Raw genomic sequence first — 26640 nt, 5'->3', positions numbered from 1 at the left:
ATTTTATTTATTTATTTAGTTGACAGACGGTGAGAGAGGGAACACAAGGAAGGGGGTGGAAGAAGGAGAAGCAGGCCTCCCGCTGAGCAGGGAGCCCAATGCAGGACTTGATCCCTGGACCCTGGATTCATGACCTGAACCAAAGGCAGATACTTAACAACTGAGCCACCCAGGTGCCCCTAAATTTCCCTTTTTTATAAGGTCATCAATCCCATTGGATTAAGGACCCTCTGTACTCAGTATGACCTCAACTGCATATATCTGTAATGACCCTATTTCTCAGTAAATTCAGCATTCTGAGTACTGGGGTTAGGACTTCAACCTATGAATTGGGGTGGGGATACAGTTCAACCCATGACAGACCCCATGTTTGGATAGTGGTTTCGGTGTCTCTAGTGAAGCTAGAAGATGTGAAATATGCTGACGGCTTGCGGATGCTCACAGATGTTCATTGGCAATGGAATCCTTCCTGTGTAGATGTCCATCCCCTGGAGGGCCTCTGCCCCATTCTCCTGGAAGAGCTAGGGATGAAGAGGTCACCCAGAAGCTCAGCTTAACTATGGGAGACTTAGGCAAGAGGATATGTCAGGCCCATGGTGGTGGGGACTTTAGCCCATGGCCAGGAATCCATGTGACCAAAGCCAAAATGGAGAAAGGAACAAAAAGAAGAAAGGAGGTTGGAGATTGGGGTGGGTGTGAGATGTGGACAAAAGAGGACATTGTTTTGGAGCTTTCTGCAACAGGAGTTCTGTGGGCTGGAGTATCCATTTTTGCACACATACTGGTCAGATAGATGGGGATTTCCCAAAGTGGATCCTGTGGAATATTGACTTTATAGGATATTAAATAGACAGTACAGGATGGAAAGTTTTCAAGGCAAAATAAGTTTGGGGAGCAATATTTACCTGAATTTTATTTCAGAAATTGAGATTTTGAAAATTTAATATACTTATATGGACTGTGCATCCTTAGGAAGAGTAAATGGCAATCAGCATTTATCAATCTGACTGGGCCAGAGAGACTCTTTTCTTGAGAAAATCTAGCACGATGCATTTTGAAAAATGTTGAGCTAGATGATGGATGAGTCTATTGTGAACAGAACCACGGACTTGGTGGATGCAATTGATAACAGTCTTGGAAAATTCCGAATTTACATTATTACCATTCTATATTCTTGCTTCCCTAGATTTTTCCTCTGTTGCCAGTATATTGGATTTCCTTGGTTTATAAAACATTTCTTGATGCTGATACAATTTCTTGGGCATGACTGATAAAATTCTCAACGTTGATTATACAGTAGTTAACAAAATCATTTTACATGATGCCACCATCTTTTTTTTTTTTTTAAGGTTTATTTATTTATTTGAGAGAGAGAGAGAGAGGAGCAGTGGGGAGGGACAAAGGGAGAGGGAGAAAGAGACTCCTTGAGCAGACTCCCCACCGAGTGCAGAACCTGACATGGGGCCGAATTCTAGGATTCTGAGACAATGACCAGAGCGGAAACCTAGAGTTAGCTGCCTAAATGACTGAGCCACCACCATCTTTGAGCATATATCTCATGTCTCCTAATCCCAGTCCTTCCTACTGGGGGTCCTTAACAAAGTGTTTGCAGGCCCCAGATGTCTGCTTAAATCAATGTGGAACAGAAAGCAGTCATCTTATGATTCTTAAAAAGTCTACTGGCTGCCTGAATGAGGCAGAGAATACTGAACAGACCTACAGCCTGAGGTTAATTTTAACACTCAACCTAAAGTAAGTCAATCACTTGGATTCCCCATAAAACAAACCTGGAGGCAGGTAGTTCCTCTGGGAGGTAACCCCAGAAAACCCAAATGAAGAAGTGGGGAAATTGAGACAGAGAAATGAGAAAAAACAATAATGGGGACATTGATGAGAGGGTTCTTGTGAGAAACGGAGACTCAGTCTTTTTGGGAAACATCTGGGAAACCATACGGAGCACATCTCAGGATTGTGCCATCAAAGGATGGGATGGCTGGAGCATTTGCTCACCTCCTCACCTCCTCCATTGGTTGAAGTTTGGCCCTGAAGTGGGTTGAAGAGTGTCCCCCCCCCAAAAAAAAAATTCATAGTCTTCCCAGACCCTCAGAATGTGACCAGATTTGGAAATAAGGTTGTTGCAGATGTCATTAGTTAAGATGAGGTTATAGGCAGTAGGGTGGACCCTTAATTTAATATGACTTGTATTCTTAGAAGAAGGGGAGAGGAGTCCCAAAGAGATGCAGGGAAGATGGCCATGTGAGGACAGAGACAGAGATTGGAGTTATGCTGCCACAATCCAAGGAACCTCCAGGATGGCTGGCAACCATCAGAAGCTAGGAGGAGGCAAGGAAAGATCCTCCCCTTTTATTTGTAAGATGGGCATGAGATCCTACTTCAGAGAGATGTTGTGAGTGTGAGTTCACTTTTACAAAGCATCTGTCGTGTGCCCAGGCACATGACGCCACTCACTAAACGTCACCTACTCTTACCAGGTATCACTAGTAGAAAGAGTGTGGGCTTTGGAGTCAAACAGGCTTGAGTTTGAATTTGAGCTTTATGGCTAGCTGCATGACCTTGGGCAAGTCATTTAACTTATTTGAGTTTCAGTTTTTGCGTGAAGATAACACCACTATTTGTGAAGGCCCTGCTGGTGTTTTCTCCACAGCTTTAAGATGCATAAAAGGGTCATCCTGCAAGTGTCTTTCAGGGCTGCTCCTTACTCAGGGCTCTGAGGTTCCAGGCAGTGCCCTGAAATCCGGAGACTGTCTCTGAATCCATGGTAGAATGCAGAGCCTGAGGTGGCTGTGTCCTCTTGACCTTGGTTTCTGAAGCTAACACTTTACCTGCCTTCCACCCGGGGCCCCCACCATCCTACGTCTGACTTGTGCTAATAAAGCCCACATCCTTGATGTGACACGTAGAGTCTGGGCTGCAGCCCTGGGTGGTTGCCTGGCGGGCATTCCTTTGAGTGAGGAGAGGAAGCTCAGACGCCTGCCCGTGCCTTTGCGTCTGAGCTGGAAACGTTGGCAGCAATTCCCTGGAAAGGAGCTGGAGACTGTTTCTGTGGGCGAGGTAGGTCGGCCCTCATTCTGGTTCCTTGGCGTGCATGCAGCGAAGTGGTGGGGCAGGTGTTGATGGAATGACCTTGGCTTGGGCTCCTTTCTACTCCCTGTCACTCTCAACTAGCAGTGTGTCCGGTGCCCCAGGGGAAGGGGGAACAGAGGGGAGTCTCCCCGCCACTGGGCCTCCTGGCACACCCCCATGCCTCAGTCTTCACTCCCCATCTGTGTGATATGGTAGCCACCAGCCAGCCACATGTTGCTAGGTTGTGCTTGAAAGGTGGCTAGTGCCACTGAGGACTGAAACCTTACATTTCATTTATTTTTAATTAAAAAACAGATGCTTGATTCAGGTATTGGAAACATTTAAAAAATATGTTTGGAACAGCTTAGGTATGTGGATCATACCTTTTATTTTTATAACTGTACATTTTTATGAAATCTAAAAACAGATTCAGTATTTCCAGTGAAAATTTAGCATCTAAATGGAGATGTGCTGTGAATGTAAAACACATACCAGATTTTGGAGATTTAGTATGAGAAAAGAATGTAAAAGAAATCAATATGGTTATTTAAATATCAATTACTGGATAGATACCAATCATTTGGATATTTGGGGTTAAATATAAAATACATTATGAAAATTTTTTACCTACTTTTTGGACTTTTTTAATGTGGTGACTAGGAAATTTTAAATTATGTGTATAACTTGTATCACACAAGTTATACAGTTCTGTTGGACAGTGATGCTCTAGATGTGTAGAAGCATAAAACATTAAATCTGGAAGGGGCCTTGGGCATGATCTGGAGCCTTCCCTCATTTTTGAGGTGAGGAATCAGGCACTCCAGGAATTTAAATGGCCTTCCCAAGGAGGAATCCAGATTTCTTTTTTCCTGGCCAAGAGTGCACAGAAGCTGAGACATTGTGAATAAGGTAGGTTGTACAAAATGAAGTAATGGATTGGAAGTCCATTGTTATAATAACCTGACAAGAATATCAGTAAGGTGTTTCACATGTGAAATGGTATTTGTTATTATTTTTGCTCTGCTCTGAGGTGCTTACTGGAACTGGAAAGTGTCCCTTGAGATTACTGAGAGGAAATTTCTTTTTGCTCCAGACATCTACCTCATTCTAGAACCTGGATACCTAAGATTCTGTCCAAGAGCCAGACGCCTGCTCTTGTAAGAATGCTCTCCTCTTCACAGTGTGATGTAGGACTCAGGCTCAGGGCAGAGGCCATCCTATTGCTTCGGCGGAATACCTCTTCTGTTTTTTTGTCTCTTTCCCTTTCTTCCTTTCCAACTACCCTCCCCTCCCCCTCCAACACACACACTTTTGAAGGGCAAAGACAACTTTACTGGAGGGCGGGAATGCCTGTCACAGAGTCTATCCCTGGTCCCCACCTGACACTCTGGCGCTAGAGACAGGGACAATGTCCCTACCCGCTAGTCCTCCCCCAGCTACTGCATCTGGGTATAAATTTGGCCAAAGCAGAGACCATCAGTGTGATTCTGGGTAGAAAGTGGGTGGCTGTGAGTGTGGTTAGAGAGGGATGGGGTTATTGGTTGTTTGGTCTGAGATCATCACATGTTTGACTTTGATTGTACATTGGGTGTGAGCATGGCCTTATCCCTGGGGACGTGGTTGTGTGTTTGAGGGTGTGACCTGAGTGTGGTATGGTGATAAGTGGGGATGGTCCATCCCAGTGTCTGGGTCAGTGAGGAGTGGAGAGGTGGTAATGAATGGATCCTCGTAGACCTATGGGGAATTTGGGGGGTTGAGACTATAGAGTGAGGGCTAGTGTTGGCCTAGGTGCATGTGGCTTTGGTGTGGGTGTAGCAGGTTGGGTGGGCTCCCAGGGTAGGGTGTTCTGTGGCCTTTTTATATCAGAGCTCAGAGCATTTCCTGTTTGCACCAAAGCATTATAAGCAATTGTCGTAAGGTCACTGTTATCTAGTATGTTCCCCATACCTCTTCTCCTGTTCTCTCCTCCTCTTCCCTTTCTTCTTTCCCTTTCTTCACCCCCCTCCCAAATTCCTTCTTTTCTTGTCTGTATTTCATTTCTAGCTTACAGAACTCTTGCTTTGTGCCAAGTACTATGTCGGGATTATTTGTCACTTATTTTTTCTCTCCATAAACTCATCCCTCAAGGTGCTATGGTGACTGACCTCCTCTTAAGCAACTTCATTATGAAAGCTTCTCTGGCAAGGGTGAGGTCTCATTTGGCTCTTTGCCGCCCTCAGTAAGTCATTGTTGATGCTGATATACCGTAATGCCTCCTCTCCAAGAACAAGGCGAATGTGGGAAAGGATTGGGGGACTCTGTGACCAAGTGACTTGTTTTTGGTGGGGATAGGACAGGAAGGGGATTTGAGCCTGATGACCTGTGTCTCTCCTGTTTGTTCTCCTGCAGGCCCATCACAGGTCCTGGAGATGCTGAGTCAGTTCTGCAGGGTCTCATAATGATGCATGTCACGTGTAGCCGCGTGGGCCCCAAAGCTTTGGGGCATAACTTGGTTGTCTTTGTCGCCAGCCTTTCCCTCTGGCACAGGCCTGTGCAGCCCTGCTGCCTGCAGGCTCTCATCGGGTCTCAGGATATACCTGCAGGGCCTGGCTCCAGAGAAAATCACAGGACCTGGCAGAGGCCCCATCCTCCCGCAGGGCCAGCAGCCGTGGGACTGTTTCTTCCCCCACAGGCTGGGCTGTGGTTTAGCACTGGCTCCCTGGAAGGGGCTTCCGGGTGCACGTGGGTCTTAGAACTTAGTGGTGCCTGCCATATGACACACTGAACCCTGGCTGTCGCTGCCTCCCAGGCTGGGCCCAGCTGGGCTCAGTGTCTTTACCCAGGACCTCACTGGCACAGCTGCCTCGGTGCTCACAAATGGGTTTGAAAAACAAGAGGAATTGCTGTCTTTAAAGAAAATCCTTTTGCAGACCTAGAGCCCAGCCCTCATTCGCTTTACCTTTCTGGCTCAGCCCATTTTCATACACCAGATTGGAGAAAGAGAAGAGAATGGCATGGAATTTGAAAGGTCCAAGAGACACCTTGGAATACCCTGGGAAATCTGCAATTCCAGCTTAACCCCAGCACGAACTCTTTTGTGAACTGTTGCCGAACCTCTCTGGGCCTCAGATGTCCAAATCTGCCAAATGAGAACGTCCTCTTAATCGCTGTATAGGGCTGTTCTTTGGGGGGAAATGAACTAGTTAATTTGAAAGTAGTTTGCAAAAGAGCAAAAGGGAGGAAGGAGACAAGTGGTTATTTGGTGCTTACTGTATACCAGGAACTTCACGGAGTGCATCTTGTTCTGGAGCCAGGCTCTGGAGGCCGGCGATCTCTGTGATTTCCACAAATGGCCTCTGTGTCTTATCTTCCTTCCTCCCTGGGCTTGAGCTCCATGATTCCCAGCCAGGTGTTCCAACCATCCAGCAAGGACTTGTGCTAAAGTACTAACAGTGTGTAGACAGCTCGTAGGGGTCAGGAGTTCTGAGCTCCCGTTCTAACCCTGCTGCTCCCTGTGTGATTTGGGCAGGCCACCCAGATCGTCTGGCCTTTCCGGTCACAGGCATGTCCCTGAATCTGCAAGGCCCCCAAGACATCTCTAAGGATTCCTAAAGACTTTGGGTAAAACCAGGTGCCTTACCTTGATATTCATCATCTCTGTATTCTAACTGCAGTTTACCTTTTCCATCCTTAAATTGCTCCTCCTCTCTGCCACAGATTCCCTTTGTGTTCCCAAAGCCCTGCACTTTCCCCGCCCACTCTCACATCGCTCTCTGTGAATGGAGGATGCCCGGGACACTCTGAGGCTGCCTGCTGCAGAGCAGGAGCTCTGAACCGCAGCTCTTGTCTCTTCTATCCAGAATACCCACAGCTTGTTTTCAGCACCTGCTTCACCCACATGGCATAACCCATGCAGTGCCCAAGCCCAGAATGTTAAACCACACTCCAGTAATCTAACAAATCGAGGCAGCAGGACACTGTACAAGATTTAATTGGCTTGGATTCTTCCAAGATGTCAATGGCAAGACAGACAAAAAAGAGAAAGGTGAGAAAGATGGTTCTGGATGTGTGGAAACACTCTAGGTTGTGCTAGACTACACTGACCACCAAATGCAACATGTGATCCTTGAGTGCTTCCTAGATTAAAAAAAAAAAAAATAGATATAAAGAATATCATAGAGACAATTAGAAAAATTTGATTACAGTCTGTGTAGTAGTCTGCTAGGCCTGCTGTGATGAAGTACTGTGGCCTGGGTGGCTTAACAACAGACATGTATTTTCCATAGTTCTGGAAGCTGGAAGTTGAGGATCAAAGTGTCTGCAGATTTGGTTTTTTTCTTCTCCTTGGCTTGCAGATGACTTCCTTTTCACTGTGTCCTCACATGGCCTTTCCTTTATATGCACACGTCTGTGTCCTAATCTCTTCTTATAGGAACTGGTCATATTGGACTAGGGCCCATGCACATGACCTCATTTTACCTTAAGTACTACTCTTGAAGTCTTGCTTTGTCTCTGGGCACCTGGGTGGCTCAGTCAGTCGGGCATCTGTTTTCGGTTCAGGAACTCTAGGTTCCAGGGTTCTGGGATGGAGTTCCGCCTCGGGCTCCCTGATGTGCAGGGAGTCTGCTTCTCCCTCTATCCCTGCTTGTGATCTCACTCTTTCTCTCAAACTCTCGCTCTCAAATAAAAAAAATCTTAAAAAAAAAAAAAAAAAGTTTGGCCTTGTCTCCGCATAATAGTCACATTTGGGGTCCGGGGAGGGGTTAGGACTTTAAATGTGAATTTTAGGGAGATACAATTTAGCTCATAACAGCCTGAGTATTGATGCTACTAACCTTAAAATTAGTGGGTGGGACAAGACATCGTGGTTATCTAGAATATCTTTGTTCTTAGAATATATATGTGGAAATGTTTAAGGGTAAAGAGTCATGATATCTACAACTTTCTCTCAAATGGTGCAGCCAAAAAAAAAAAAAAAAATCTGTAGAGAGAGCAAGTGTTTGGACAAAATGTTAATTGGTGAATCTAGATAAAGGGTATAAGGTCTTCCTTGTAATTTTCTTTTAAGTCTTCTATAGGTTTGAATTTTTCAAAATAGAAACTTGGGAGGACGGAAACTTACCTCATCCTCAAAGCCCTAGGACTCCAAAATATGATGTGTGTTTACCCTATTATGTGTTCAGAGAGTGGCTGTTCTTTTCCCTCTTAGGATTTATTAGGACTTTTTATTTTGTATTTATATTTCATTAACATATTTGACTGTTGTCTGTCTAGACTCCATAAAGGCAGGCATTTGCCTGCTTGACTCATGTCTGTACCCCAACACTGCACAAATGTGGCACTCAATAATATTGATAAACGAATAAATAAATGGATGAACATAGTTGGGGCTGAACAGACACAGACCAGAAATGTGGATGGGGATGTGAGGAGGAGTCTGGATCCTAGAAAGTGTCTTAAGGTTGATGAGCCTGAGGCCATCCTTGCTCTCTTGTCTCCTTTCCCTCTTTTTTTCCCCTTTATATCTCCTTCTCGTTCTCCCTTCCCTCCCACTCCCACATTCTTTCCCTTTGGTTTTTGCTGTGGACTCCTGGGTGCTATGCCTCCCTCCCCAGGTCACTGTGTGTCGGGCTCCCTGGGAGTTGCAATATCCTGCGGGTGGCGGGCAGCTGGGCCAGGAGACTCGGGATGGGCGCATAGCCAAGGGACATCTCACAGCCAGTCCTAACCTTTCATTTTCTGGGAAGGAAATCTCTTCTTCAAAGGGCTCCTAATTCTTCTCCTGCAAAAGTCAGTAATTCTCCTCCCTAAGGTATACAGACCAAAATCCTCTGTCCCGTGATACTTCTGACCAAGCAGTGGTTCAAGGAAACCCAGAGGGGCTGGGAGGCTGGGCTATCCCTGAAAGCCTAGGATTGCAGCAGACTGAGGCTGATCAGGAGCACTTGGGTCCCTGGAGCCTGGGGAGCAAAAGGAACCTAGGTTTTTGCATTGCCTCTTCATTTCACAGCTGTGCCCTTGGGCCAGCGATAGACCCCAACCTGGGCCTCAGTTTACCCATTCCTGAAATGAACCAATTGGATTGGAATAGGGACAAGCTGACAGTGTTGCCGACGGAGGGGCTGTCACCCTTTGACAGAATGCTAAATGGTGTGTGTGTGTGTGTGTGTGTGTGTGTGCGCGCGCGCGCGCACGTTTGTGTGTTTATTGTGTGTAGGAGTCCTTTTTGGTTCCAGAGAACCCTTAGCTCCCATAGGATTTTCAGAGAGGTCTCTAACCCACCCCTCCCCTTTCCCTTTTCCTAGCACTGCAGCCTCTCAGTCTGAGGGAACCTGTTCCTGCTTTTAAGGTCTGACCTTACCTACCTGGAGGGCAGAGCTGCCATAGACCTTCGGGTAGCCAGTGCACTGCCTGCTCAAATTCACATCATCCTCAGGGGCCAGGCTGCCAGTCCACTGTCATTCTGCATTTGCCTGGCAAACAGGGTGCTTTTTTAAAAAGTGAACAAAGGTTCTGTCTGGGTCTGCGGTTTCCTTAGGAGTCACCACCTTTCAATCGCTGCTTATAACTTGATGGCCCCAATCCTTCCAAGGCAAGATGAGGAAACTCTTCTTGAGCTCAGTTGAAGTTGGTGATAGACTCACTCTAACTGGAAGAAACTGCAGAAATACTTCCTTCCGGTCCATGAATTCCATGGCAAATCTATCCTCTCCTCTCCAGCCACCCTCATACCTGCCCGGATGGTAGTACCAACCTTCGTGGGGTCTTCCCACTTCACCCCTAGCTGTCTTCCCACAGAAGCCAGGAAATGCTTTTAAATCCACAGATCAGCCCAGATCACACTGCTCTCTTAAAACCCTCTTATTGTGGGGTGCGTGGGTGGCTCAGTGAGTTAAAGCCTCTGCCTTCGGCTCAGGTCATGAATTCAGGGTCCTGGGATTGAGCCCCATATTGGGCTCTCTGCTCAGAGGGGAGCCTGCCCCCCCCCGCCTGCCTCTTTGCCTACTTGTGATCTCTGTCTGCAAATAAATAAATAAAATCTTTAAAAAACAAAACAAAAAAAACCCTTCTTATTGTCCTTTACATGGTCCTTTACTAGCACCCCTCGTGGCATTTTGGATAAAACCCAAATTGCTTTTTCTCATCACTCAAACCTCAGCTCAGAAATCACCTCCTCAAAGAGGCCTTCCCTGACCATCTCATCAAATAAGTACCCTACACCCTGCCCGCCGCCATTTTTTATCCCAACAAATTGAATTATGCATTTGCCCACTCTCTGGTTTCTTTTCTCCCCCACCAGACTGTAAACCACATGAGGGCAGAGCTTTTGTGAGTCTGGTTCATGGCTTAACTCCTGCGACCAGTAGGGATATGGGAGGTGATTGATAAACTTCCATGATTTGATGGCATGGTAATTAACTGTCTTGTTCCTTTCCCTGCTCTAGGGTTTTAGCTCTGAGCAAACTGGAGCCCAGGGTGAAGGGTGGGGAGTGGAATGTGCTGTTTGAGTTCTCCTGACACTGTCAAGCTTGACTAGCACCCCTCTACTGTCTCTCAGCCCCCGGGCTGTCCTGCAAGGGACAGCTCAGGCTCACAAGGGTGCCTAATGCTCTCAGGGTGCCCTGAGCTGTGGGTGACGTTTAGATGTTCCCACCACCTGAAGGAGATATGATCTGATGTCACATTCCAAGGCCTTGACTTCCCTCTGAACTTGAAACTTTAAGAAAAAAGAGGCAAAAGAGCAAAATCCATTGGATGTCAACTTCTAACTTCCTGTCAAATGCCACATGGAAATCAGGTCCCATCTACTTACTCTAACTAACAAATTTAAGATGATTTTAAAGTCACTAAAACTTTTCAAATTAGCTTTTATCAAAATAATACTTGAACACAGTTTAAAAAGTCAAATAATGCTAACAAGCTTATAACTGAAAAAAAAAAAACAAAAAAAAAAAAACAACCAAAAACACTGTTAGTCTTGTTTAATGCTGAGCCAAGGGGTGTACTATTATGACATTTATTTTCTTGTGTAAATTTTTAGTTTCCTGGGGCTAGTTACTGCTCATTTCTTTTCATTGTTTAGATTTCTTTGAACCTTTGGCTCAGTCTCCCCATATCCTCCAAGGCACCAACAGTGTTTCTCCAAACAGTTTTTCCCATTAGTAAACCTGTCAGCTCTTCTCCCAGTTTCATGTTTTTCCAGAGATGGTGCTTCTAGAGGCTTCCTTCCTCTCATTCTTCTCTAGGACCTGTGACTCTCTAGATCTCCTGGCCAGGGGTAAGAAAACCAGGAAAGCTCAGAGGATAGTGACAGCTGCATCTCCTTTCCACGTTAGATCTTGGTGCATACCATGTCTGGCCATCTTCTCCTACTTAGCTCCATAAAAGAACAATGCCAACATTTCAGTCTGTATCAAAGACCGAGCATAAGTTGGATGGAGTGGCTGTAACACTCAACTTCGCCTGGGCCCTACAAATGCTATGATTTCATGCTATGATTGGATGGAATGTCTTGGGCAGAATTGTGTGAGATTTTGCTTGGTTGTTGCCGAAGTAAATTCTATGGGACCCCTTAAATTTACTCAGGCCCTCAAGCTTTATGGTAACTCAGAAGATCTAATTAGGAAAAAACAGAACTTTCCAAGTATCTCCCAAATCTTGTTCCATTCAGAGCCAGCTTTGTAAGTAGTCAGTGTCATGATTTGAAGGGAAACCGAAGGCTCCTGTCCCTGAAAGTTATCTCTACTTGGAAAAGCCTATGTGACTTTCCATCATTCTTGCTCTAGCCTCTACTACCTAAGGATCTGTTGTTGAAACTCATGTTTCTCTTGGAGGGATCACATTTTAAACCACATCTGGGTTTTACTTTGGGGGTAATATGTATTAACTGCTTTCCAGAGAGCAGGTAGAGTGGAAAACACCTCCATGGCCCTACAGCCTTCCACTCCCCTGTGGTGGGCCCCCCATGCGCAGGCTGGCCAGGGGAGAGCAGGGCCATGGAAGGTGGGGGAAGCCCATCTGCAGGAACAGATTCTTTGTCTTCATCCCTCATCCAGATTTCTCAATCCCAAGTCAGGTCTGGAATTTTCTGGCTTCCTTTTGTGCCATGATGGCACAGAGTAAACATCAGAAGATGAAAACAAAACAAAAAACATCAGAAGGATGGACTCAGGGACACTTGGGGACTCATTCAGTTGAGTGTCCACCTCTTGATCTCAGCTCAGTTCTTGATCTGAGAGTCATGAGTTTAAGTCCCTCGTTGGGCTCCACACTTGAAAAAAGAGAAAGAAAGAAGAAAGAAAGAGAGAGAGGGAGGGAGGTAGGAAGGAAGGAAGAAAGGAAGAAAGGAAGAAAGGATGGACTCAGCTCTTCTCCTTCTTCCCTGCCCCATGGCATTGGCCCCTGGAATTGAAGATCCCTAGATTGAGCTGACTCACACCCAGAAAACTAGGAAGAAGGTCTTACAAGGACGCCAGCACCCCCCTGTGGCACCCTGATAACAGGCATCTGCCCAGCCACCCCGCAGCCGTGGCTCCAGTCTCTCTGGTTCCCTTTGGCCAGAGGCTTAGCCCATGGCCACAGCTGTGGAGCACCAAAGCTGGCTGCAAATCTCCCAACTTCAAATTAGCCCAGACAGGAGGACCAGTCCTCCAACTCAAACTCACCCCCTCTGTAAAGAGGACAATTCAGGGAACGCTCATTCAAGTCCAGTGCAGTGTGGGCTTTGTGGGACATTACACAGCCTTGGTTCCATGTTGGTGTCATCCTCCTTGTCTCTGTCGGCTCCTCTCTCTCCTCTGGCTCTCTCTCCCTATCTATCTTAGTCCCTTCCCTGTCTCTCTTGTTTGTCTGTCTCTCATGTTCTTCATACACAACTTTCCTTTCCCAAAATCAAGGAAGCACCAGAACAATGAGACAAACCTCAATGCTGAAAGGTCTCTGCTGGGGAATTTGGCATTAGCTCTACAGATGTGTGCATGTTCATTTTCTGATCATTTCATGTCATGTGGAGGAGCTTCAAGAGTCCTGGTCCATTATCCTGTGAGGATGTGGACCCTGTTACCCTTCTGTGCCCCTCCCCTCCATGACTGAGTGCATGAATTGGCTCTGAATTAACACCATGGGGCTTTGCCCTCCAGGTTCTGTCTGTGACTGTAACCTTGAGCTTTTCTTAATATTTATTAAAAGCTTAGTTGAGCTTAACTATAAATCAAAGTGACAATATAACCATGCAGAGGAAAACAAAGAACCCATCCAAGGAACTTGTGAATACAGTACTCTTACTGAACATCCTTGGTGGGATGTAGGCCAAAGATTACCGAACTGTAAAAATCTTCCCCTTAACTTAGTCAGTTTGTGGTCAGGAGAGATTGTGGTGAAGTAATTCCTAAACTATTTTGAGTATATTGTAGTAAGTGAGTGAATAGATTGCTATTCAGGGGAGTCAGGATTTTATTGTTGGAGAAGGGAAATATGACTATGGAACAGGGAAGGAGAGGAAGTACTTTTGGTGTTACATTAGATTTGGAAGTAATCGTACATTAAGAATAGGTATGTATTTCCTAGTTCTGTTCACTCCAAAGCCTAGAAACAATGACAGTCCAGTGGTAATGAGCTTGAAGGCTACCAGAACTCCTTGGGGCTAGAGAAGGGAGAATATAAGGTGGGTCTGGAATGTCTTGTCATGCCAGTAAGGAAGTGTTCAAAACCTTGAGGTGATGTGAACAAGACGTAGGAGCCATCTCGAAGGAGCTCATATTGGTGAAGTTTGGGTCATCTGGAGCATAAAAAGAATGGTGAAAGTCATAAATAGTAACATCAAATAAAAGATCAATGAGTCCATTGAACTATTCAAATAATAATAATAACAATAGTAAAAAAATGTGGGGTGAGATGGGAAAGCTTTTCATAGAAAAACGCCACCAAAAAATGTAAAAGAAACAACAGAATTAGGACATGGGTCATTTTCCAGTCACTATTCAATAACTGAAACAAGTAAAGGTTCATTAGTGGGTTGTCAACCACAGGATAAAACTATTAGGGCATAGGATGTTCAAATAGTCTCAAAATATCACTGTATTATTAGAGTCTACTTATTAGAGGAAAAAAAACTACTTTTGTGTCAAGAGTGATCAAACTTATCATCTAAAATGAGACAGACTGGCCATGTGTGTCTTCTGATGTAAGATGACACAGGTCACCTCTGTAGTATTTTTCCCAAACATTTCATTTGAACCTAATCATGAAGAGACAATAACATTTGGAAAGAAATCCAAATTTGAGGGCCATTCTGCAAAATAACTCACCTGTATGCTTAAAAATTATCACTGTTATGGGGAAAGCAAGCTTAAGAGCTGTTATTACAACTAAATGCAATGTGTGATCATAGATGGGATCATTAATATTTTTGAAAAGTTATAAAAGGCACTTGGGCAATAATTTGGAACCTCTGAATATGGACCCTAGATTAGATAACAGTACGGTATTGATGTGAAATTTCCTGACTGTGATGGTTATATTTTGTTTAGGGAGTACAACGTTCATATTCTGTGGAAGTAAATGCAGAGGTACTGAGCTCTGAAGTTCTGTGATGCCTGCAGCATACTCCCAAGTGAAGAGAATGGAGGAAGAAAGCAAACAGTCAGGCACAAATATGATAAAACATTAGCTGAGTTTTCTAGATGAAGAGTATATAGATGTGCGTTGCATTATTTTCTTCGCCTTTTCTATAGACTTGAGAATTTTTAGGAAAAGAAGTATTTTGGGGGAAAGCAAGCTCAGGGCTACAAACAAATGCATAGGGCCCTGTTTGACGCCATCCACTTCATCCAGCTGAGCTCATAGTCGAGGCTTGGTCAGGGTTGTTGCCCCAGACAGGCACGCTTTCTGGGAACAGAAAAAGGGAAAGGGATTTGAACCTTCCAGGAGATCAGTTCCTGACTGCCAGGTGCCTCTGATGGACTCAACTTACCTGCCTGGGACCTGGTGTTGGGAGGTGTCTCACCCTGGGCCCCTGAGCCCCAGCCTCTGCCTTGGAATGGCTATTTCTGAGGAAATCTAAAATGTCTGAAAACTCTAAAACAAGTTCTCATAGATCAACTCTCCAGAGCACTGCATTCCCACAGGAATATTCCAGAATTCTAAGCTGGGATCCATGGCAGTGTGTCCTAAACCCAGCTGCTCCTTATAATCCCCCGAGGGCTTGTTAAGCTGCCGATTGCTGGGCTTTACCCTCCATGTTCTGATTCCCCATCAGTCTGAAGGGTGCCCCAGAATCAGTATTTTTAAGAAAATGCCCAGTTACCTTGAATATGGAAATAGGGGTTGAAATCTCAGGGCAGATGACCTCTGAGGAGCTTTCCGACTCTAGGTGTATCTCTACCTAAAAGTGGAGAATAAAAGTAAAGACACACTAAAGAAACTTCCTCGATTGATCTTGTCATCTGATGGTAAAAATCTGTCTGATTGAAAAGCCTGCAATGAAAATAATAGTCTGTGCATGGGAGTGGATTGAATAGTTGACCCACAGCATGGGTTTCGAAGTTGGAAAGGTCACTTTCAAATGTCGCAGACACGGAGCGTTTGGATCAGGAACGTGGTCTGGGTGACTTCCAGGTAGAGCCTGCCTCTGCCAGGCTGGCAGGTTCTCAGCAGGACCCAGCCCCTGTCGTCCCTGGCTTCTGAGAGCACAGTTTTTCTCTGCCATGTGGGACAGAAACTGTCTCAGTCTAGAAATTCAGCAAAGTACTGAAATCTATCTGTGAAAGCGAGCAGTCGGCAATCAGGGACGATTAGCACTCAAAGAAATGAGAGATTGTCGTGTTCCCTTCTCTGACCACTTTAGAGGTGGGAGAGCTGAGGTCTAAACTCTGTCACATAGCTGGGAAGTGTCACATGGGTCTCTAACCAGGACTCAGAGTTCAGGAGGTTGCAGTGCACTCCAGCCAGAGTCTTTCTAGCTTCTCTCACTTTGGTCCAAAAACCCCCCATTTTTAGGCGTATATGAAGATAATAAAAGTCAAGCATTGGGTGAAATGGAAAATACTGAGAGGGCAATTTAGGCCAATTTCTCTATGGGAAAAATGTGCCTAATAATTTGTGGAATTTTCCTCCCTTTATTTCTTCCTTGGAGCTTTCTCTACAAATTAACGCTTTTAGTGTCTGCTTGTCCTTAAAAGATAACAATGTTTAGGACCTTGTGATAATGGAGATGATGTCTTTTGCTATCAGATTTTGCCTGATTTGAACATACTAAAATTTTTAAAAAAGAAACAAACAAACTCACCTGGAAAATCCTTTAAGATTATTACTTTGTAATTATATTAAAAAATGGTTATTTAGGGATGCCTGGGTGGCTCAGTGGGTTAAGCATCTGCCTTTGGCTCAGGTCATGACCCCAGGGTCCTGGGATTAAGTCCCACATTGGGCTCCCTGCTCACTGGGGAGCCTGCTTCTCCCTTTGCCTGCCACTCCCCCTGCTTGTGCTCACGTGCTCTTTCTCTGGCAAATAAATAACATCTTAAAAAAAAAAAAGGATATTTAAAATTCATTCATCAAGTTTTTATGTGCTAGGTACTGGGAATAGGGATGTGACAAACACATTGAAAAATCTACAAGCTCTTCCCTCTTGGAAAGTATAATCTAGTGGATAAATATTAGAGGTGAATCTAATAGGCAAATTGTAGTTATTGTCTAAATACATATAACTTTAAATGTTAACCATCAAACACAATCATATTACGTGAAAACAATGTTATATCTAATATGTTTTCTTGTTCTTAGACAAGACTGTGGAATTATAAGATACTAGATAAAATTATTGTGTATATTTGCATATCTGTGTTGAATTTTTAAAAGCTAAAAACAGAAAAAAGTGAACCTGTTTAAGTCTTAAGTGTCCTAGCAATTTAATTTCTCTTCAATGGGGCTTCCAGAATTTAAATGGATGAAGTGTTTGCTTTGGGTCAAAGTGGTGGGGCAGTAGACACTTGTCCTTAGAGTTGGGGGCAGTCTACTCAGAATCCTTTTGGTTTCCAAGAACATAGACCAACTTGAGTATGTTCCAGAAAAGGGGCCTTTGTTATGAGAATCCAAAAGGAAAACACAATAAAATCTGTGGTAAAGGGCCCAACACAGCCACATTTCTCTAGGACTATGATGGAAAACCCTAGAGCCATTCGAAAGAGGGCTTATCTCTGCAGGGGTCTGTCTGTCTGTCCCTCTTCTTCCTCTCTAATGGCTTCTTGGCTTTTCTCAGCACATCTACTCTCCCCTTCTCTCCTTGGCTTTCCTGCATGGTTTCAGTTTCTCCTTTCTCCCAAATCTCACCTTGCACATAACCATAATGGCTAGCCCTGTGTTCATTCTCTTGGGTTTTCAATGGTAGTGCTACCACTACAGACACCTGACCATTTCCTTTAGAGGCTCTTCGTTTAAATTCTCAAGACAGGAAACCTCATTCTCTTGACCTGGGCCCTACAAGGTGTAGCTGGTTTATGGATGGTTGCTGGCTGGCTTATGGATGGTCCCCTTATTGGGTCAGATGTCATTCCTGGTCCAATTAGTATATGTGCTGCCGAAGCGAGCACATTCCTGGTCCAGTTAGTCATGGCTAAAGTCAGATGGTGTTGAAGTGACTGTTGAGGGCTATCTTGAAGCCTGTGGAGGCCTGTTGGGAACAGGACTCCCAAAATGACAAATATGTTTGGGAAGCGGTCATCCAAGGTCATTTTTGCTGGCTATAATGGGGGGGGGTGGTCTCTGGAACCAGAGGGAGCACACAGCTTTTCTTAAAGTTGGAGGTGTTTATACTCAAGATGAAACTGAATTCTGTCTAGGCAAGAGATGTGCTTATGTGTACAAAGCAAAGAACAACACAGTGACTCCTGGTGGCAAACTGAACAAAACCAGAGTAATCTGGGGGAAAAGTAACTCATGTTCATGGAAACAGTGGTATGGTTTGTGCCAAATTCCAACGCAACCTTCCTCCTAAAGCCATTGGGCACAGGATCCGTGTAATGCTTTACCCTTCAAGGATTTAAACTTAGTGAAAAGTAAATAAAGGTGTAGATTTGTTCTTTTGTATTTTTGCTAAAAAGAAAGAGAAATGACTGTTGAGGGCAGCAGCACTTGTAAATGAAGCAGATACATCCAGAAGGCAGCGTTTGTGAATAGGCACTCTGAAACCGTTTTAGTACTGTGGTAGTGTTTCTTCTCACATCGGAATTTTGGGGACACCCATGGTTGTTCCTGAACCCCATGGGTGTTGTGACCTAGCCAAAGTCAGGGATGGAGGTTTGAGAAGCCAGAACTGGATCCAGGAACCCAGTCTTTTGTGGTTGTTGTTGTTGTTGTTATTTTTAAATCCTAGTTGTCTGTGAACACAAATGAAAGCAAAGCCAAGACGGGAGAGCTCCCTCCTTTGGATTCCCTGGCATCCCTGCTCTGGAATCCAAGTGTAACCTTAGATATCTGGGTTCAGGGTAAGCTTGGGCCAGAGTGAACCATTGGTGGTGATTAAAAGAAAAAGTGCTGGGGCGCCTGGGTGGCTCAGTGGGTTAAAGCCTCTGCCTTTGGCTCTGGTCATGATCCCAGGGTCTTGGGATCGAGCCCCGCATCGGGCTCTCTGCTCAGCGGGGAGCCTGCTTCCCCTCCTCCCCTCCTCTCTCTCTGCCTGCCTCTCTCTGGCTACTTATGATCTCTATCTGTCAAATAAATAAACAAAATCTTAAAAAAAAAAAAAGAAAGAAAAAAAGAAAAAGTGCTCTATGTGGGTAATTTTCAGTCTGACTGTCATGGTGGAACATGAGTCTGGGAAGACTTGTTGGCAGACTTCTGTTTAGAATGGGATCATGATCTGGACCCATAAAGAGCAGATAGATTTGGTTTAATCCTTCTAGAGAAGAGGGCTGGGGCCATAGAAAAATTGAAGAGGCCCCAAATTAAGCCCAGGGTGTTCTTTTCAGAGAGAGGTTAGCTGAGAATTACATCTTTTATAAGTTTATAAGGAGATGGAACATTGAGCGTTTATAAGGAGATGGAACACTGAGTATTTGAGGAAAGCCATTGAAAGCCTGTTGTGTTTTGATCAGGTGGAATCACAGATGGCAGGTTTTGTAAGGCCAGTAACTGACAAGGCCAGTGCTGGCTGTACAGGTGGGTGAACAAGAAGTTGAGTGTACAGACTTTGGGGTCAGACAGAGCATTCTGGAACAGACATTCATTTTCTTCATCTGTAATATGCAGATAATATCTAATTCTCAGGGTTGTTAGAGAGCTAATATTATGTTATCTGTAAACTAGAAATGTTCACTGTTATTATACAGTCCTTGTCATCAGAATATTTGTCCATGACCATTGATAAAACACATTACCATGCAATATGTCACTTGGCTTTTGCCATTTGGAACTGCAATTTCTGACCATAGCAATGAGCAGAAGTTAGGGCAGAAGGAAATCGCTTTCACTACTTCCTTTGAAGTTACCTCTTTTTTGGAATTTACTTTAATCCAAGCTCAGAGCTTCTGTGCTGGAGTTGAGGACTGAAACCCCTGGGGAAGAGAGGACTTGACTAGAAGTTCACACTAGAGTTCTGAATCTCTGATATAAAATTTTTTCTTATGAGATATGTTTTTGGTGAGAAAGTTGGGGATGGGGGAGAGGAAGACATAAGCCTAAAGGAAACAAAGTGAATAAAAAGAAGTCAAGGGAACCACAGACCAAGTCCTCACTTTGGTCTTAAGACTAGCTCAGCCTAAGAGTTTCTCAGAAGATGCTCAGTTAGATTCTAGGACCCCTCTGAGAAATTTATAATGCAAACTCGTTCTGAGAAGTCCTGCAGCCAAGAAAATGCCCACACTGCTGTTAGCCCAGCATTCCTGTTTCATTGCCCACTGAGCTTCTTTTTATTTTTCTAAAGATTTTATTTATTTGAGAGAGAGAGAGAGAGTACAAGCAGGGGTGAGGGGTAGAGGGAGAGAGAGAAACAGACTCTCCGTTGAGCAGGGAGCCCAACATGGGACTTGATCCCAGGATCCTGGGATCATGACCTGAGCTGAAGGCAGATGCTTAACCAGCTGAGCTATGTGCCCCTCACAGGGCTCCTTTTTAGACAAAGATCCCATCAGCCTCGTAAGAAACTAGGGAATTCTGCTCTACATCTAGTCAAGGAAGGGTACATCCAATGCTAACTTCTGTTTTCTCCCCTTGACTTATCTAGACACCTTAGAGACTACTGGGTTAGACAAAGAAGGCTGTGTGGAAGGCTGGCACTTCGGACAGTGGGATTTAGATTTGCTCTGTATAGCTCCAAAGAGCAGAGCAGGGGTCAGTGGCTAGATTCTTGGACAGCAGACTTGACTTCTGAATGTGATTGAATTTTTTTAAATTGCCTTATTTTTTTTAAAAGAGAATTTATTTTTAAGTAATCTCCATATGAAATGTGGGGGTCAGACTTACAACCCCAAGATCAAGAGTTGCATGCTCTATTGACCAAGCCAGCCAGGTACCCCCCCCCCAAAATTTGCCTTATCTTTTGGAAAAGGCATCATAAGCACATTGTACAAAATATAAAAGTGTTAATGCCAAGTAAGCATGTGAATCAGTAGAAATGTTTGCATATTGCTGGTGATCAGGAAAAGTACAGATGCTCTTGGGAAAGTTGATCATTTCTGTACTCCTTGGCCTAGCCCTCCACCTTGAAGGATTTAGCCCAGAGGGATTGTTATGCATCAGGAGATGTACACAAGAACGTTCCGGGAAGGAACATCGTGAGAGCATCAAAGTGGAAATGACCATGTCCACCAACAGGAGAATGGATAAATATAGTATTTTCATAAAATGGAATAATATATAGTGATGGAAGTAAAAAACCAGATATATGCAACAATATGGAAAATCTTAGAGCCTTAATGTTGATATGAAAAGAGTAAGTTATAGAAGATGGCACAAAGCATGATGAAGTTTTCATAAACCCCAAATCAAGCCAAATGAAACAATATATTGCTTAAAGCTGTATCTGTATGGTAAAATTATTCTTAAAAGATAGTGTAAGAGACAGCATTGTTCATAATGACCAAAAAAGAGAAACAGCCCAACAGTCTTTCAGCTTTGGTAAGTGATAAATATGGTATATCCTTTCAGCTGATAGGTAATAAAATATGGCACATCCATACGATGGAATATTATGGTAATAAAAGGAAGCAAAATATTGATACATGCAGCAACATGGATGAATTTTGAAAAACATTATGCCAAGTAGAGGAAGCCAGTTGCAGAGATGCCATTTGTTTGAAATTAATGAATAAATCCAGAGAGCGGGGAAGTAGATTGCTGGTTGCCTAAGGGCTGGGCTGGGGGCTTTTGGAGGGAATGGGGAGTGACTGTTAATGGGTGTAGGGCTTTTTTGGGGAGTGATGAAAATGTTTTAAAATCAAGTCTAAGGGGGCATCTGGGTGGCTCAGTGGGTTAAGCCGCTGCCTTCGGCTCAGGTCATGATCTCAGGGTCCTGGGATCGAGGGCCCGCATCGGGCTCTCTGCTCAGCAGGGAGCCTGCTTCTCTCTCTCTCTCTCTGCCTGCCTCTCCATCTGCTTGTGATTTCTCTCTGTCAAATAAATAAATAAAATCTTTAAAAAAAAAATCAAGTCTAGGAATATTCAAAAACCATCAAATTGTACACTTTAAATGGGTAAATCATATGGTGTGTGAGTTATAGCTCAGTAAAGTTATAAAAAGTAGTAAGAGAGGGCGCCTGGGTGGCTCAGTGGGTTAAGCCGCTGCCTTCGGCTCAGGTCATGGTCCCAGGGTCCTGGGATTGAGTCCCACGTCGGGCTCTCTGCTTGGCGGGGAGCCTGCTTCCCTCTCTCTCTGCCTGCCTCTCCATCTACTTGTGATTTCTCTCTGTCAAATAAATAAATAAAATCTTAAAAAAAAAAAGTAGTAAGAGAATAATAGGCATGAAATTCAGGAAGGTGTTACTTGTGAGGAAAGAGAAAATGTACATAAGAATGGGGTAGAGAAAGAGCCCACAGGCAGCCTTAATGGTGCTGAAAATGTTCTAGTGGCAAGGTCCTTTCTCTGGGGGTATTTGTCTGCATTTTTTTATTTTAAAAAACTATACTACACCGCCTGCATATACATTGCATATATTCTTCTTTAGATGTCAAACAATCCATAATAAATTTTTAATCTAAAATGTACAGAAAGGCTTCAGTAAAACTAGGTCTTACTTGGCTTTGTTTGGAGCCAAGTAAGTTTGGAGGCAGCCACTATCATCTGTTTCTTCTGTGTCCTTCCAGAAAATAGGTGTGTTTACAAACATCACACATGGATACATCTCCAGAAGGGCCCACATGCTCTTCACACTGCTCGCACAGTTTCAGAGAAAAACTTGCAGAATTTTCGAAACCTGCATACAGAGTGGCCTTTGTTGTATGACTGGCTGGGAGGTGTTCAGTCCTACTGAGGAAACATGCACGTTCTGACTTTACACTAGCCCTGGTTAGCCTTGCAGCTGGGTCCTTTGTTGCGTTCAGGCCTATGAAACAAAAAGTCCACCTCATCTAGAATGGTACCCCTCCATCATCCTGTATCCCCGACCCTCCATTACTTTACTTCCTAGCACAACCTGGCACAATATATTTGCATTTGTTTTGTTGTCCGTCGTTCATCTCCCTCATTAAAAACCAAGCTCTATGGGGCGCCTGGGTGGCTCAGTGGGTTAGGCCGCTGCCTTCGGCTCGGGTCATGATCCCAGGGTCCTGGGATCGAGTCCCGCGTCGGGCTCTCTGCTCGGCGGGGAGCCTGCTTCCTCCTCTCTCTCTCTGCCTGCCTCTCTGCCTACTTGTGGTCTCTCTCTGTCAAATAAATAAATAAAATCTTTAAAAAAAAAAAAAAAACAAGCTCTATGACAGCAGGGACTTTGTTCCAATAGAGCTGGATTGCAAAACTTTATATATAACGCTGCTCTGCATCTGGGCAAGTCTAGTGGTTGGATGAGTTTCTACAAGTGGAATTTCCAACTCCAAGGGTCCATACATTTTTGATTTGGAGAGATAATGCCAGCTTGGAGGGATCACTAATGATGAGCAAAACTGAGCATAGTGGAAGAGGCTGTTCCCTGACACTAGTCATGCCTATTCAGTTCCTAGGCTTCTGTCTAGCTGTCAGTATTGTGGCCGCTGTTCCTTCTGCAAGTGGCAGACTGGGCTGTGTGACCTGCCCGGTCCTCGCAGATTCAGAATACAATGATAGATGCCATCCTGTTCTTGGCTAAATGCCAGACATGTTTGCAACATGAAAATATAAATCTTAAAATGTTCCATCTTAGCTCTTATTTTTGAATTTTAAGAATTCACATTATAGTGTTTTGGGGAGACAAGAGGAAGGTTTGCTTTATATTTTTTGGAACTTTTTGAAGGTAGGTGGTATAAAACATTTTAAAAAGTGTCACACTTGTACCTTTTTTAAAAATGTGTGGTCAATTATTTGAACTTAATTTACAGAAATTAGTTTTTATATAATGATTAGGGGGTGGGGTGGGTCAAGAAATATTGTATAACATTTTTTTAAACTTTATTGGCTTCTTTTTTCCCCTTGTTGAGTCTAGTCAATAATCCACATTCTACAGCCACTCAAATGTCAAAATGTTTCAAAAACATTTAAAAAAATCAAGAAATGAATAGAAGCGTCCTTGTTCTTTAAATTATTTCTGTGTTACCCTGAACTGTAAGTGAACCCTCCTTGCTTATAAAAGAAGCAGCTGTTCATGCAATTGAAACCATGGTTCATTACCAGCTGACCTCGGATTCAGGAGTAAAACTTCCTCTATTTTACTACGACTATTCAGACAGGGACTGGAGATAAACAATAATCAAAATCAGGATGGAACTTGACTGGGAAACCCTCTATGTTCTTTGGCAGAATTATAGCAGCTCTTGGATTGCCAGGAGTGAGGCAATGTGAAATGACCCTCAAGCATTCCCTTCTGAAATGCAGTGGGTCCAGGCTGCAAGCTCCAAGCAGACAAAGGCTGATTGTAACGACTTCTTAAGCATATACTTATAGAAACATTAATTATCACCAACCCTATTTTAAACATTTATAGAGAGTCAAGATGAAAGGGCCCTTTTATATCCATTTTTATATTCCCCCTTACGAGAAAGTATGATTACAGAGTGTTGGTATTTTTTTTTCCCCCTCTCCTTGGAATTCTTATTTCTGGGTCTTATTCTTAAAATACTGAGTTTGGTTTGAGGCTTATGTGCTCACCATAGGAGACATGAGGAAATAGGAGCGAAAACCAGTGGGTAAGTGGTTGGGATCATGGAGGAGACACGATATGGGGTGGAAGCGGCAGGCACCTAATGCGTGGAAATGACCCTTTTTTGAAAGGTAGAAGGCCAATCCTAGGCTGAAGTGGCTGAGGTCTAAAACAGTGGTTCTCGAACATTAGAGCTCATCAGAGCTGGGGTAGGGCTGCTTTGACAATGAACCTTAAGGGGTCCAGCCCCCCAGGGAATTTGATTCAGTATTTCTGAGTAGCATGTTAACTAGCGCTCCCGCTGATTTGGGTGTAAGGGGCTTGTGACCACACTTGGAGAGGAAACCGGCTTAAAGGTTAATTGTTCCCAGCATGTTCCTCAGAAGACCTGCAGTCATGGGTCTACTCTACATTTCTATCCTCTCTTTCTGGAATCCAGCCCTACTGTTTTCCTCCCCTATCTGCTCCATGGCATAGTGCATCATATGCTAAAAAGTTGGCTCCAAAAATGGTCTGCAGCAGGCTATGTTTAAGGGGTTTTTGGCTGAGGCCATCCATGAAGAATGCTTCCACCTCTTGAAGTCAGTCATAATTCTTTATCGTCATAAAAAAGAAGAAGAAGAAGAAGAAGAAGGGAGAAAGGGAAATTTCAGGCTGAGCTTTTCACTGACAGGGAGCAGATATCCTTGGCTGTAGAAGGCTGGGCTGAACATGGTTGGGTAACTGGACTTGCCTGGCTGGGGTAGTAGTTCAGTAGGCACAGCGTAGAGAGGGGAGCCTATAGAACGAACCAGGCTGTTTGTCTGGAGAAGTCAGGAGGCTGCCCAAATTCCACTGAGCCTACAGAATGAGACTGAACTCTGCTCCAGTTTCCCAGTGCCCGCTCTTGCCCCCTCACCCTCCTCCTCCTCTGCTCCCGAAACCAGGCCAGGAGCACACATGGCTGTCAGTACTTCACCTTCTCATCCTCTGCTCTGGACACGTGAACACGCATGACTGGAAATCCCAAACAGGGTGTCAGGAGCCCAGGAATTAGCCATCCATTGGGTCTAGTCTCTCTTCTGTTCAGTTCCATAGTGTCTCAAAAGAGCCGCTGGACCAAGGCCAGCAGACACTTGCTCTTCTCCCTTTTCTGCCTCCAGCTTCCTGCTGCTGATGGGGGCTGTTCCACCAGATAGGAACCTGTGATCTTTACTCTGAAACAGAGTTCTTTCCTGAGATTGCCAAAGCTGGTGGGGCTCCAACGGAGGACTGAGGGGACTGTTATTTATTAGGTACCTACTGTGCACCAGGTGTTTTGCATCTGTACCGCATTGGCCCCTACAGCAACCCTGAAGGGTAAGCAGCATTCTAGTTATAAGTGGGGACCCAGAGGCTGAGGATTCTGTGGCTTGCCCAAGATCATACACATAGGGCTAGAATGTGTGAGGTAGAGAGAGGGCTTTATGCTTTCTCTTTCTTGTTGCTTTGATGACTCGTCTAACTCTGAAGGATTTACTGTAGCTGCATTTTTATGTCCATTTAGGAATCAGTGTAGTGGAGAGGTTAGGAATTGGGCTCTGGAGACTGGCTCCCTGGGATTCTACCACTCATTAGCTGTGTTCTGTTTCTCAGTGTTCTTGGGATAATGAGAATAATGATAATATACTACTTACCTCTTAGAGTTTCTCACCCTCTAAGAGGGGAATTCTAATATCGCTTAGCTCACCTCACAGGATGTGAAGTCCAGGAGTGATATTGGACAAATAATTTGTAAACGATGTTTCTCTGTCCTCATCTGTGTATCCAGTATTTATCACAAGCCTGTCAGCTGATCAATCATTATTACCATGTCTAAGGTTCTGTAGGGGAACACATTTTTTTTTAATCTATGCCCCAAAGGTATTTATTGTCCAAGAATAGTAAGAATAATATTACTTAATATCTGTTCTGTACCAGGCATTTTATGTTTATTATCTCACTGGATTGGTATAATAGTTGTAATGAAGTGACTTATCAGTCTATTTTATACTTTATAAACCTCCTCACGGAGGCCAAGTAGCTTGTTCTCCATCCAGGACAGACAGCTGTGGGTCAGTGCCAAAGCCAAGTCACACCCAGACTCTAATGCCAAAGACATTGCTCTTGATTGCTGGTCAAGGAGAGGAATGCATTTATCTGTGAAAGATCACCCACTAACTGAAGGTGGATGTGGAGCCATCGCTCCAGCTGGAATGATTGAAGAGGACTTTGTGGGGGCGTCTGGGTGGCTCAGTTGGTTAAGCGTCTGCCTTTGGCTCAGATCATGATCCCAGGGTTCTAGGATCTAGCCCTGCAT

At 44.3% G+C, this 26640-nt stretch overlaps 1 protein-coding gene and 1 pseudogene across 1 annotated transcript in view; both read left to right on the top strand.

The window, feature by feature from the left end:
• LOC101693826 (syncytin-1-like) overlaps positions 1-26640 on the top strand; it is a 58206-nt gene that overhangs the window by 23508 nt on the left and 8058 nt on the right. The window lies entirely within an intron of this gene.
• LOC101693538 lies at positions 17720-18190 on the top strand (annotated as a pseudogene).

Source organism: Mustela putorius, unplaced genomic scaffold, assembly GCF_011764305.1.
Source record: "Mustela putorius furo isolate JIRA1106 unplaced genomic scaffold, ASM1176430v1.1 tig00003909_pilon_pilon_pilon, whole genome shotgun sequence".
Lineage (NCBI taxonomy): Eukaryota > Metazoa > Chordata > Mammalia > Carnivora > Mustelidae > Mustela > Mustela putorius.
This window is presented reverse-complemented; position numbering and strand designations above follow the sequence as displayed.